Source organism: Nicotiana attenuata, chromosome 12, assembly GCF_001879085.1.
Source record: "Nicotiana attenuata strain UT chromosome 12, NIATTr2, whole genome shotgun sequence".
In the NCBI taxonomy this organism is placed as follows: Eukaryota; Viridiplantae; Streptophyta; class Magnoliopsida; order Solanales; family Solanaceae; genus Nicotiana; species Nicotiana attenuata.
This window is the reverse complement of record NC_032000.1, coordinates 4,766,545-4,781,204: the sequence shown is the minus strand read 5'-3', so window position 1 is coordinate 4,781,204 and position 14,660 is coordinate 4,766,545.

Sequence of the window (14,660 nt, the reverse complement as noted above, 5' to 3'; positions counted from 1 at the left end):
ATGCGTTTCATAGAGGGATTTTCTTCTATCTCGTCCCCTTTGACTAGATTAACTCAGAAGAAAGTCAAGTTTTAATGGTCGGACGTTTGCGAGAAAGGTTTCGAGGAGTTAAAGAAGAGGTTAACTTCAGCTCCAGTCTTGACACTACCGGACGGAACCGAAGGGTTTCATTATTTATTGTAATGCTTCAGGGGTTGGTCTTGGGTGTGTATTAATGCAGCATGGTAAAGTCATAGCCTACACATCGAGACAACTCAAGGCTCACGAGAAGAATTATCCGACTCATGATCTTGAATTAGCAGCTGTAGTGTTTGCGCTTAAGATGTGGCGCCATTATTTGTATGGGGTGCATGTTGACATTTTTACAGATCACAAGAGCCTCTAGTACATCATCAAGCAAAGAGAATTGAATCTACGCCAAAGAAGGTGGCTCGAATTACTTAAAGATTATGATGTTGATATCCTCTATCATCCGGGGAAGGCCAATGTTGTAGCCGATGCTCTCAGTCGGCGTTCTATGGGAAGCTTAGCTCATGTTGAGGTAGACAAGCGAACTATGATGAAGGAAGTCCACCGCTTAGCAAGTACAGGAGTTCGACTTTTGGACTCCGAAGATGGTGGCGTTGTTCTTCAGAACAGGGATGAATCCTCCTTAGTAGCCTAAGTGAAGGAAAAGCAGTTCAGTGATCCCTACTTATTGCAGCTGAAGGAGGGAATTCACAAACACAAGACTACGACTTTTGAACAAGGGGGAGATGATGGTACTTTGAGGTACAGAGGCAGACTCTGCGTTCCAGACATAGATGGGCTCAGAGAGCGGATTATGTCAGAAGCCCACAATTCCAGGTATTCTATTCACTCAGGTTCCACAAAGATGTATCATGATCTTAAGGAGATTTATTGGTGGAACGATATGAAAAAGAACATAGCAGATTTTGTGGCTGTGTCCAAACTGTCAGCAGGTGAAAGTCGAACACCAGAGGCCTGGTGGTTTAACTCAGAGTATAAAAATTCCCGTTTGGAAATGGGAGATGATAAACATGGACTTCATGACAGGTCTACCTCGCTCGTTTCGGAAGCATGATTCGATTTGGGTGATTGTAGACCGACTTACCAAGTCAAATCACTTCTTGCCAGTGAAGACTACGGATTCGGCCGAGGATTATGCCAAGTTGTATATCGAAGAAATTGTCCGATTGCATGGGACTCCTTTGTCCATCATCTCAGATCGTGGTGCTCAGTTCACAGCGAACTTTTGGAAATCCTTTCAGAAGGGATTGGGCACAAGGGTGAACCTCAGCACCGCTTTTCATCCTCAGATAGATGGCCAGGCGGAACGCACCATTCAGACTCTTGAGTATATGTTGAGGGCGTGTGTTATCGATTTTAAGGGTAATTGGGATGATCATCTACCCCTCATTGAGTTTTCTTATAATAACAGCTATCACTCTATCATAAAGATGGCACCGTACGAAGCTCTGTATGGGAGAAGGTGTAGATCACCAATTGCTTGGTTCGAAGTTGGCGAAGCGGAGTTGTTAGGACACGATTTGGTCTATCAGGCGATGGAGAAAGTCAAATTGATTCAAGAGCATTTGAAGACGGCTCAGAGTCGCCAAAAGTCCTATTCGGATGTGCGGCGTAGAGACTTAGAGTTTCAAGTAGATGATTGGGTGTTTTTGAAAGTTTCGCCTATGAAAGGCGTTATGAGATTTGGCAAGAAGGGGAAGCTTAGTCCCCGCGATATTGGGCCATATAGAATCCTGTGAAGGATCGGGCAGGTGGCTTATGAGTTAGAATTACCACGAGAATTTGCTGTTGTACACCCAGTGTTTCACGTGTCTATGTTAAATAAATTCATGGGAGACCCTTCTCTTGTGGTTCCTACGGAGACTATAGGGGTTAAAGACAGCCTGACTTACGAAGAAATTCCAGTGGCTATCCTTGATCGTCAAATCCGCAAGCTCAGAACTAAGGAAATTGCTTCAGTGAAAGTGCTTTTGAGGAATCAAAAGGTTGAAGAGGCTACGTGGGAAGCCGAAGAAGACATGAAGTCCAGATATCCCTATCTCTTTGAAGAGCAAGCAGATAATCTAGACGGTAACTAACCTTCTCCTTCAGACCTTATATTACAATCTCCATGTCTTTCAGTGTTTAGTTAGTTTAGTAGCCATTCAATCTAGTACCTATTTAGTTCAGTATCTCATCAGTTCAGTAATCGTGTATTCATTCAGTTTAGTATGCAAGTGTTAATGAATGTTCATGTTCCCACCAGACCCATTTAAGGTCCGGAGTTAGCCGAAGATAAAGTAAGGACAATCATTCGAGGACGAATGATCCCAAGGGGGAGATAATGTAACACCCCGTAAATTTGAATTAGTTGTGGATGCATTAAATGAGTATTAACGTGATGGTAATCAATTGGTTATGATAATAAGTGTACTAGGCATATCATAAGTGATTTGGGGTCCAAGGAGAGACCTAAGTCTAAGCCAAGTTGGAAAATTACATGATAGACTAAAATTCCAAATGGGTACGCACAAGACTACACTTTGGACGAGCGTATCTACATATATATAAGGCTTTAGGTGATGCACAGCCTATCACATGAAAGGTCTTTCAGTCTAGTTTCTAACGCTACAAACCGTTCATCATTTCGACTTTCCTACAAGATGTTATGACCAAATTACCAAAGGCTGGCGGAGGACTGCGCGGATGCGAAGCATCCGAGGCCGCGTCCGAAAAGAGGGGCTGGCAGTGAAGTGCTGCCATAGCATCCGAGCTCCTGAGCAGAGTACTGCTCGGATGCGAAGCATCCACGTCCGCGTCCGAAATCTGGGCTTATAAACGTAATTTTGGGATTTATTTTCCCCATTCTATTTGGACGACTCTTGGGGTTCTTCTTCACCCATTCAAGAGCACCAACTCCTACCCTCTTCAAGGTAAGTAATCCCCATTATCTTGGTGTGAAATTCCATCATTTATACACTAGTACTGATGAAATCTACACATAACATATATAGATCTTCAAGAAATTTCTTCAAGAACTCAAAGGAGGTTTTTGTAAGATTTCTTCCAAAAAGGTAATCCTACACCCTTAGACTTACATGTATGGATTTATTAAGGGAATATGAGTATGAATAAGTAATAGAACTCTTGGTATGGTGATTGGAAGCCATTAAATTCCCATTTAATTACATAACTATGGTAGAGAAAAAATAGATGATTATTTAATGGAACTTTGTTGGTTGGGTGTGGATGGATGGTCACATATGTGATGTTGGAAGTTATAAATTGGTTAATCATGATGGTGGGATAAATTGATGATGAATGGTGGTAGTTGGATAAACTAAATATATGGTGATGGGATGTAGAGATTTATGCCTACAAGGTGTTTGATAATATTCCTAAATGGCATAAGTTATGGAATTTGTTACTAATATTGGTTCCATTGGATGTTGCTATTGTAGATTGAAGGTTCTTAGTGTTGTGGATCATTGTAGTATCACTAAGGGGCGAAATTGAGGTATGTGAGGCTAACTCTTTACGTTTGGAAATGTCTATGATTCTCCTTACGTCCCATTCATTATGACTATTACTAGTTTCCTCAGAAAGTAATTATGCCTTAGTTCCATGAATAGTAGTAGAACTTCTATTCTCTAGATGGCATAGTTTCATAATCATTCGATATTCTATGAGTTTCAGTTATGACAAATCAACTTATTTATTATGAATACACATCTCATTATAGTCCTATTCATTATTCCAGTATCATGTAACTCGGTATGGTTCATTATTTCAGTATCATGTATTGCAGTATGATTCTCAGTTCCTGATTCTAAATTCCTGAATGTTGAACACCTGTATTTGGGCCTGAGGCTGTAGTTTATGCTTTATGCATCATTGGGCCTGAGGCCGTAGTTATGTATACGTATACTTGGGCCCGAGGCCGTAGCTTGTGCGCGCGCGCGCGCGCGCACACACACACACACACACAGATATATATATATATATATATATGAGGGAGTATTCATAACCTTACTTCCTAAGTTAAGTTCAGTTATCAGTTATCAGTTATCAGTTTCAGTTTCAGTATTTACAGTTCCTTCCTTCAGTTGTTTTACATACCAGTGCAATTCAAATGTCTTGATGTCCCTTTTTGCTCGGGGCCTGCATCTTGCGATGCAGGTAACGATTTACAGGTTGACGACTCTGCTTGCTAGGACGTCTCATATCAGCTATTGGTGAGCCCCAGTCTTTCAGGGCATTATCCCTCCCTTTTTCAGCCATTATAGTATTTCAGTTAATAAGGTATACTGGGGACCTTGTCTCGGCAAACAGTTAGCATTTCAGTATTCTTTAGAGGCTTCGTAGACCATAGTTCAGTCGGACAAATGTTAGCAGGCTTTTTATGTGTTATCCTTGTCGGCTACTCGTTTATACTTGCAGACTTTTCAGTATTTTCCGCATCTATGGTATTTCAGTCAGACTCTTTAGCAGATCATCATGTTGTATATTTACATCTAGCTTACAGTTATACCACATGTTGATCCAGCTATACAGTTGGTTCGCTCGGTCACATGTAGTCAGGCACCGAGTGTCGTGTTACGCCCAGGCCATGGTTCAGGGTGTGACAATATCGGCCTAATACAAGAGCCTAAGAGCCATATTTTTTTTTTGTTCGAGGGATCATCCTCACACAATTAAAACCTAAGGGTTACCCTACTTCGAGTTCGAGGAAGCACTCACTCGACAATAGTTCGGTTTCGGTCAAAAATTGCCTAGACCTCGAACCTATGAATGCAATCTCATAAGGCATCAATAAAACAAAAAGTAAAGACAAAACAAGGGAAAAGATGACAGATTCAGAAAGGAAAGGAAAATTTTTATATATCAAAGTTTTTCTTACAAGGGCCACATGGCCCGATCAAAAACTCTTTACAAAGGCCAAAACAGCCTTAAAAAGAAACACTACTAATCCTAAAGGCCTAATCTTCTTGGGGAGCAGCTTCTTCGCCCTTAGAGTCTTCTCCGTCAGATTCGCCCTCATCCTCGGAATCCTCATCGAAAATGCTAACTTCTGAGCCTTTGCTTCCCCAACCTTGGCGATCTCGAGTTCAACAGATATGTCAACACTTTGAGCAAGGACCCCCTCAAGAACCTCCCTTTGAGCCTGCCACTTCGAATGATGAACCATGCCTCTGGCCTGCTCGAGGGTGGCTTGGGCATCGACTTTGTATTGATCCGCAATAGCCTGGGCCTTAATATTGGCAGCGGTCACTTCGGATCTGGCAATTTCGAGCTCCTTGGCCAGATTGGCTAAATTAGATTTGAGCTCCTCGACCTTCTTTGCCTGGACCGAGGCGTTGTCCCTTGCATATCGAAGCTGTGACTTAGCAGAATCCAACTTTGGTTGAACAGTCTCCTTTTGTGCAGCCAGGATGTCCATACATCCCTTGAACCGATCGGCTTCAGCTCGCACTTCGTCTATTTGCCCTTGAAAGCCCTTGATCTGTTCAAGCCTCTGTCGAGCCCGCGGAACGGGATTGTTAATCATTATTCCAGACTCGTCCTCACTATCATGAAGAATTCAGAATACCTGCTTGGTCATCTCTTCATGCGTGTTTTGAGCCTCCACCAGGTCCACCTGAAGCTTCTCACTAAGAATCTTGTAAGTGTTGCACTTCTCAGTGAGACCCTGGGCCTCGAACTTGCGTTCCTCTCGGGCTTGAAGAAATGCCTCATGGTGCAACACTGAAGCCTGCAAGAAAAGAAGTAATATAGAGATATCCACAAATCAAAAGTCATGAAAAGACAATAGTCCTTGAACTTACCCGATTCAGAGCATGCTAGGCCTCGTTGAACAAGCATGCAACATCTACTGCATTCATTTTGGCTTGGTCCTCCTCAGTGACCAAGCATCGAAGGTTGCTACCCCTACGGGGGAAGATAAAACTTGTATCTTCCGGGATGGAAATGATAAGAGGCCGCTTTCGATCGGGGACAATGGTGGGAGCCGGGAATTGGTTAGTCAGTGTATAGCTCGAGGAAGCCTCATTCGAGCTCTTCCTTGGTATGTCCAAATCACCCAAACTGGTGATATCTTTTACATCAGCAAAGTAGCCACGGAAGAAATCTTCCCTTCCGTGGGCCCCCTCTTCGTGACAAGTCTCTGCAGCCTAAGCGTTACGTATCATCGAATTCGGAGCTGGGGGGAATGAGGAGGAGTCCCCGATTACTATTACCCCAAGTGGGTCTTAAGAGGCATCATCTTCATTCGGGGGAGCCTCGAGCTCGGTCTCTATACCAGCCTCGACCACCTCCTCGGTGGCCTCCCCACCTCGAGATGAGGCATCTTCAACTATTTTCAGCTCGGGCTCATCGGATCGGGGGTGACGTAGCTACGGCTCCCGCCTGTTTAATGGTTCTTTGAACCTCGGTGCCAGCTCGCACACGAGGCACCAACCTGGAGTCTTCTTCTTCGTCTTCACCCTAGGTTTCATACAATAGCTGGTGGGCGGACTCTAGAGTTACATGGATAACATCCCCCTTCGGCTTACGGAGCCTCCTGGCCAGCCTTTTTCTCTTCCGGGCTTGGGGAACTCGGAGCCTCCTTTCTTTTCTTCTCTTTGCCCTGCTTCGGGTCAGACGGGGAAAGGAGTGCCTCTTCTTCAGTAGAGGGGGGCCTCAGTGGCACGTCCTCCCTGAGGCCTACAAAATGGAAAAGATGAGTAAGTACAAATAGCAAAGTCTGAATGAAAACCTTGCCAAGGAAAAAATATTACCATGGTTACGAGCCTCCCATCGGCCCCTTGACAACTCCATCCAAGCTCTCTTGGAATAAGTTATTTGCGACACCAATCCCTCGACCCATTGCCTCCGGTTGGGGATCACTTCCGGCACAACGGCCACGGTTGCGACATAAAAATTCAGAATAAAATGGCAAAAATGAATATTCTGAGGCAGAACTGTACTTACGTTTCATGTTCCACCTTTCGAGGAACGGCATGTCTTCGGAAGGAATTAGATCCGAAGTCTTTATTCGGACAAATTTGCCCATCCAACCTCGGTCTCGAGTTTCATCTATACTCGAGAATGGGGGTTTTGTGGCTCAGCGATGGAGCTTGATCATGCCTCCTCAGTAAAGCCGGGGGGGCGTAGAGGCGCATGAGGTGATCGAGGGTAAAAGGGTGCCCCTCGATCTTGCTTACAAAGAACCGAAGGAGGATCACAATCCTCCAAAATAACGGGTGGATTTAGCCCAGAGTGATATCGTACCTCTTGCAAAAGGCAACGATGATAGTGTCTAAAGGACTTATCATGAAGAGGTAGGTATAGACACTCATATACCCCTCCTGGTATGTTGTGATGGATTCTTCGGGGCTAGGCACTACTACATCCTTGCCTATCCAGTTGCACTCCTCTTTCACCTTCTCGAAAAGACGTTCAGTGATCGTACACATGTACCTCGACATTGGTTCACATCGACCCAGTGTCGGGGTGTATTCTCCACCTTGAAGTCAGTAGCAGTGGCACACTTCGTCGGAACGAAGTCCGCAAGGGGATGTTTTGCCGCGGCGCCGGCGGACTGTGAAGAAGAGGCGGTTTCTTTGTAGGGGACAGTTTTAGAGATCTTAGCCATTTTTGAGAACGAGGAAGAACGGGGGTTAGAATATATGGCGTCTTAAGAAGAGGCTAGCGATAAAACTTGAAGGATTGCAGAAGAAGAACTTGAAGATTGCAAAGAGCTTAGAAGATTATAGCAAGAGAGATTAAAGTAAAGTTTGAAAGAATGGAAAAGAGGCCTATTTATGGGTTTCAAGGCGACAGTTCAAAGTTGCTAGTGGTCGACCAGCAACTGATGCGCCTTAAATGCCTGGGATATTGAACCGATGGGATGATTCGATCACCTCTACCGCTTACGTCACAGTGCTTACGTAATGATAAACCAAGGGCCGGTTCGTAAATTCAATTCGTTCCTTGTCATTACATTTCAAGAAACCAGGGGACTATCTGTATACGGTTAAAACCGGGCCCTCCCGATTTCACTAATTAACCAAGACTAGGAGGATAGATCGAGGATCAGACCCATGGCTTGGCAGATCGAGATACGAAGATAAGGTATCGGGTTCAGTATTCGAGGTACCTAGAAAGGTCGAAACCAGTAACGATCGAGGTCGAACGGGACAGATATCGAGCAAGATCGAAGATAGCATAACAACGGAAAGGCGAGATATCCGTGACTGGTCGAAGATCATGACGGAAATCTCGGAACAAGTCAAATCAAGGGCGGTTGTTTAGCTAATCATGGGATTTACTTCTGTAATTAGAATTGTACCATAGATAGGATTCCTCTACCATATAAAGAGGGTTCTAATCATTTTTGTAATCACCTTACATTCACGCATATCAAAGCGATACAATACTCTTTTTTCCTATATTCTCTTGTTCATCAGTTGGTTTCATAACTCTACTCTCACTCACTCAGTTCGAGGGCGACCTAGCTCGAGGGCTGAATTGCATTTCAATACTGGTTTGCTTTGTTTTGTTGTTTATCTCTACTATTGATCACCATATTTATCAATTGGTGCTAGGTGAAATTATATATCCTTAAAACTACTTATAAGTTTAATTATTATCCGATTTTAAGGGTAAACATTATGTACTAAAAAATTAAAGGGACAAATCTTTTCAAAGTAATTCATAAAAGAAAAACTGCATTTCCTCTCTGTTCATAAATTATATTCATATTTACAAATATCGAAGTTCAGCATTTGCATATAATGGTGTGACCATCAGCAGGGGCGTACACAGGATTTTCCATAAGCGGTGTCGACATTTAAAGAAGTAGACAAAGAAACAAATATAGTAATAACATCATATGTTTCAAGATTCTAATTCGAAAGAAAAAGAGAAAAAGTAGTGGTAGAACAACTTACAATTATGATTGCAGCAAGCAATTTCGGCGATTTCATAATGAATAGGTTTTTTTTCAAACAGTAGGGTTTAAAATAATTGAACTCCAATGTATTTTATATTTTTTACTATCCTTTTCCTACACAAAAGAGTAGTAGTTTAGTTCTCTTTTTCCTGCGCAAATCGGATGAGTTATTGTCTCCTATATGGCATCCAATTCTAATGGTGTATTGCTAAAATTAAAATCCAAGGAACGAAATCTGCTGAGCTCGAGCAGTTGACCACTGCCTCAAATTTCAGGGAACTGACCAGCGAACCAACTATATATCTTGCTTTGACTAAGTGGTGTCATTATATATGTTTAATAAAAAAATTGACCAAGCAGTGTCGGTGATGACACCGCTTCAACCACAGTAAATCTGCCTCTGACCATCAGTATTTGCAAACACTAAACTCCGATGATTGAAATGTTGGTGAAACATAACATCTTCTCTAAAAGAGGATCTCAAATCCCCTATAAAATGTTTCAAGTTTAAACAGCAATGACTTCGTCAGAGACAACTCTGAAGCCCTAAAACTTTGGTGGTAAGTGAGCAATTAAGTTTTTTCAAAAAGCCTTCGCCCTCCTATTTGACGGGCTATTAGAGAAGTAGCTTCGTCCCATGACTTCTTTTCTCAGTCAAGCTTCCTTGTTCCTTAGTCTAGTCTCGGGATCTATAATTTAAGACATTTGGCTGGCCTCTGTACTCTCAACCGTTTCCAATTTCAGCAAGGCAAATATTTCGGTCATGCAAGGTGCATGAAGTGCAGTTAAATTGTCTAATACTCATTTGATTTTCAAGGAAGGGATGAATGTATATTTGTAATGAGTAAAGATACAAGAATGAGTATAAGATATTACTAAAGGAATATGTAAAATAAAGATCAGAATAACAAATAATTCCAAGCATTGAAAATAAAATGCTAAAAGAATACCTTAAACAAACACAATCAGCAAGATTAATGTAAACATAAGAGATTCAATGTTATAAATTATAAGAAGAAGACCAATATAAACTATACCCGTTTAACGGGCTGGATTGACCCGTTTCCGGACCGGCTCAGACCGGTTGTAACCCGAACCGGTAGTTAGGGGGCCGGGTGGACTGGGTTAGGGGGGTTGGCCCGTATAAAAAAATATCCGGTTAACCGGAACGGTCAAACCCGGTCAATGAAAAATACTGTTGAACCGGTTAACCGGCCCGACTCGGACCGGTTCAACGCCTAAAATCTTTTTTTTCATTTTTTTTAAAAGGGATATGACCGTTGGCAACGGTCAGCTTCAAATGTGGTCGTTGCCCAACGGGTTGATTGCAAGAATAGCCCTTTTTTGGGCAATTTTTTTAAAAAATAATACTTTTAATAATTACTAATTTAGCCCTTTGAAAAACTATAGGTCATCACTTGTTTTTAAATTAAATTCTGCGTTTCGAGGCCTTAAAAACCTCTTTTAGCATCACCTCGCTTTGCGTGCGCAGTTCGAGCGCGTAGCCGGAAAGTCTATATGTGAAAATTTGTGAAAAATGATAAATATTGACTATAAAATGAATTAATTTGACTTCAGTCAACGTTTTGGGTAAACGGACCCGGACCCGTGATTTGACGGCCCCGGAGGGTCCGTAGGAAAATATGGGACTTGGGCGTATGCCTGGAATCGAATTCCGAGGTCCCAAGCCCGAGAAATAAATTTTTGAAAGAAATTACTTTCTGAAATATATAAAGGTTTTTTTAAGTGAAATGTTATGTGAAACCTGAGATATCGGGCCCGTATTATAGTTCCGGAGCTCGGTACAGGTTGAATATGATTTATATGTGTTGTCGGTAAAGTTTGTTAAGAAACGGAATCCATTTGACGTGATTCGGACCTTAAAGGCAAAATTTGATGTTTAAGAAGTTTTGAGAAATTTCATTGATCTTGAGGTTTAATTCGATGTTCATGATGTTATTTTGGTGATTTGATTACACGAATAAGTTCGTAGGATGTTTTTGAGGTTGTGTATATATTTGGTTTGGAGCCCCGAGGGCTCGGGTGAGTTCTGGATAGGCCACAGAGTGCATTTCAGACTTAGAACATTGCAGATTTTCTTAGCTGGTGTATCAGGTCTGCAGGCTTCGCAAATGCGACAAACCATCGCAAATGCGAAAGAAGTGGACTGGCAGCCTGAGTCGCAAATGCGACTTCATCATCGCAAATGCAACTTCGCATTTGCGGACAGCCTCTCGCAAATGCGATGATGGCTGGAAGGCTGATGTATCGCAAATGCAACACATGTTTTGCAAATGTGAATGTCCCAAAATCCTGAAGGGTTCGCAAATGCGAACCCTGTTTCGCAATTCCCATAATAGCAGAGGTCGGGGTTCGCAATTGCGAACCCCTGTTTGCAATTCCCACATCTGAGACCTGCAACTTTTATACTTAGCCGATTTTTTAACCCATTTTCATATCCTCTCAAAACATAAACACACTAGGCAATTTTTCAAAGGTCTCTTCTTCTCCAAATCAATTGTAAGTCGTTTTTAACTAATTTTCTTCAATCCTTAACATCTTTTAACATGATTTCAACTTCAAATCAATGATTTTCATGGGGGAAATTGGGTGTTTCGGGTAGAACCTAGGTTTTTCAAAAATTAGAGATTTGGATCTAGATTTGAGGTCCGATTTTAAAACAAATTATATATTTGGGTTCGTGGGGGAAAGGGTAATCGGGTTTTGGTTCGAACCTCGGATTTTGACCATGTGGGCCCGGGGGCAATTTTTGACTTTTTGGGTAAAACTTTGGAAAACTCATTTTCACGCATTGGGGTTGATTCATTTAGCGTTTATTGATGTAATTAAGTAACTTGTGACTAGATACGAGCGAATTGGGGGTGGAATCAAGGGGTAAAGCTATAATTGAATCGTGAATTGTGTTCCTGGCATCAAGGTAAGTGTTTGGTCTAACCTTAGCTTGAGGGACTAGGAGTCGTGTCTTATTTGCTACGTGTTAATTGTGGAGTACGACGTATAGGCATGGTGACGAGTATCTATACGTCGGTGTCAAGCATGCCCGTGAGTCTTGTATCATAATTGTTATGACTCCGCTGTGGTTTATTGTGCCTCACATGTTACTATCATCATTGTTCCCTTGCCGGGATGTTTGTTTTGATATTATTGTTGCCTTGTCGGGATGTTGTTGAAATATTATTGTTCCCTTGCCGGGATGTTGTTATATTGCTCTTGTTCCCTTGCCGGGATGTTGTTATATTGCTCTTGTTCCCTTGACGGGATTCTTTGTGGTTGTTGTTGATTTATAACTGGGATCGGGTGGCATGCCTGCCACGAGATAAATAAAATAGGAGCGGGTGGCACGCCTGCCACGAGATATATTAAATGGGAGCGGGTGGCACGCCTGCCACGAGATAAATGAAATGGGAGCGGGTGGCACGCCTACCACGAGATAAATGAAACGGGAGCGGGTGGCACGCCTGCCACGAGATATATGAAATGGGAGCGGGTGGCACGCCTGCCACGAGATATATAAAATGGGATCGGGTTGCACGCCTGCAACGAGATACGTGAAATGGGAGCGGGTTGCACGCCTGCAACAAGATGAGAAATGAAAGTGAATTCTGCCTTTGTTTTCCTTATCCTTGTTAGTGGTTGGATTTTGGTTCCTTTATAATTCTCTTGATATTCTGTTTTACCTGATATTCCCCGAAGCATGCTTTCCCCCTCCCATCTTTACTTGTTTATTTCTGTTTTACTTTCGTCTGTATATTATATAACTGTACAGGTTTATTTGGTAGTCTAGTCTTAGCCTCGTCACTACTTCGCCGAGGTTAGGCTAGGCACTTACTAGCACATGGGGTCGGTTGTGTTGATACTACACTCTGCACTCTTTTGTGCAGATCCTAGTATTGTAGACTTCGGATCGTAGATTGAGTGGTTACCTTCAGGCCACGCGGAGATCCAAGGTAGACCTGCAGGCGTCCGCAGGCCCTGGCGTCTCCTCTATCACTTATTTCCTGTTTCATCTCTTTGATTCCGAGACAGTATATCTTTTATTTTCAGACTTTGTACTTAGCACTCTTAGATCATCCGTGACACTGTGACACCAGGTTTTAGGTGATTAAGGCTTAAGTAGTTGTAATAGATACGTACTTCAGAGATTGTATTGTTTTCTTCCGCTTAAATTTGAATTTTTGCTATTTATATGTTATCGCTTTATGTTTGTTAAAAGGAAATAATTGGATAATGAAGTAATTAGTCTTAAAGGATTGGCTTGACTAGCTCACATTAGAAGGCGCCATCACGACTCCCGAGGGTGGAAAATCCAGATCGTGACAAGTTGGTATCAGAGCTCTAGGTTACTTGGGTCTCACAGTTCACAGACAAGCTTAGTAGAGTCTGAGGGATCGGTACGGAGACGTCTGTATTTATCCCCTCGAGGCTACAACGTTAGGAAAATTTCCCGTCTTTTTTTTCCTGTCGTGCGGTTTGGTTTCTCAATGACTGATTGAATTTCTATTCTGTTCTCTCGTAGATGCCGAGAACACGCGCTTCCTCATCCGCTGACCAGCCGCCTGAGCCCCCAGCAGCAGCTCCCACGAGGGGCAGAGGGCGAGGTCGAGGCCGTGCTAGAGGTCGAGGTAGGGGCAGAGCTTAGCCTAGAGCAGCAGCACTAGCAGCGGAGCCTCAGGTTGACTTTGATAATGAGGTTCTGGCCCCAGCAGCTCCGGTGGTTCCAGCTCAGGTCCCAGAGGGGTTTATTGCTTCCCCAGTACTCCAGGATGCTCTGGTCTGTCTAGTGGGCCTTATGGAGAGTGTCACCCGGGCATGCTTGCTTCCTGTAGCACCAGCCATCTCTCAGGCTGGAGGAGGAGCCCAGACTCCTGCTACTCGTACTTCGGAGCAGGTAGCTCCCCAGTTTCAGACTCTAGCAGTTCCGCCAGTTGGAGCAGTTCAGCCGGGTGTGGTAGCCCAGATCGGTGATGGAGCAGCTATGTTTGCCGATGCTTTGTGGAGATTGGACAGGTTCACCAAGCTCTTCACTACTACTTTCAGCGGTTCATCTTCTGAGGATCCCTAGGATTATCTAGACAGCTGTCATGAGGTTCTCAGGAACATGGGGTTAGTGGAGACCAATGGGGTCGATTTTGCTACTTTTCGCTTGTCTGGATCCACCAAGACTTGGTGGAGAGATTATTGCTTGGCTAGACCAGCCGGATCACCAGCTTTGACTTGGGAGCAGTTCACGCAGCTATTTCTGGAGAAGTTTCTCCCTATCACTCAGAGAGAGGCCTATCGGAGGCAGTTTGAGCATCTCCAGTAGGGTTCTATGACCGTTACCCAGTATGAGACCAGATTCATCGACTTGGCTCGTCATGCTCTTATCATACTTCCCACCGAGAGAGAGAGGGTGAGGAGGTTCATTGAGGGACTTATCCAGCCTATTCGGCTTCAGATGGCTAGGGAGACAGGGAGTGAGATCTCTTTTCAGGAGGCGGCCAATGTGGCCAGGAGAGTGGAGATGGTTCTGTCACAGGGAGGTGGTCATGGGTAGGACAAGAGGCTCCGTCATTTAGGCCCATTCAGTGGTACCTCATCTGGAGGTAGGGATTCGTATGGTAGAGGCCATCCTCCTAGGCCTTTTCAGTCGGCACTTCAGGTTTCTCACGGTGCTTCAGGTGGTCGTGGTCCTCAGATGCAGCATTCTGATCAGCAG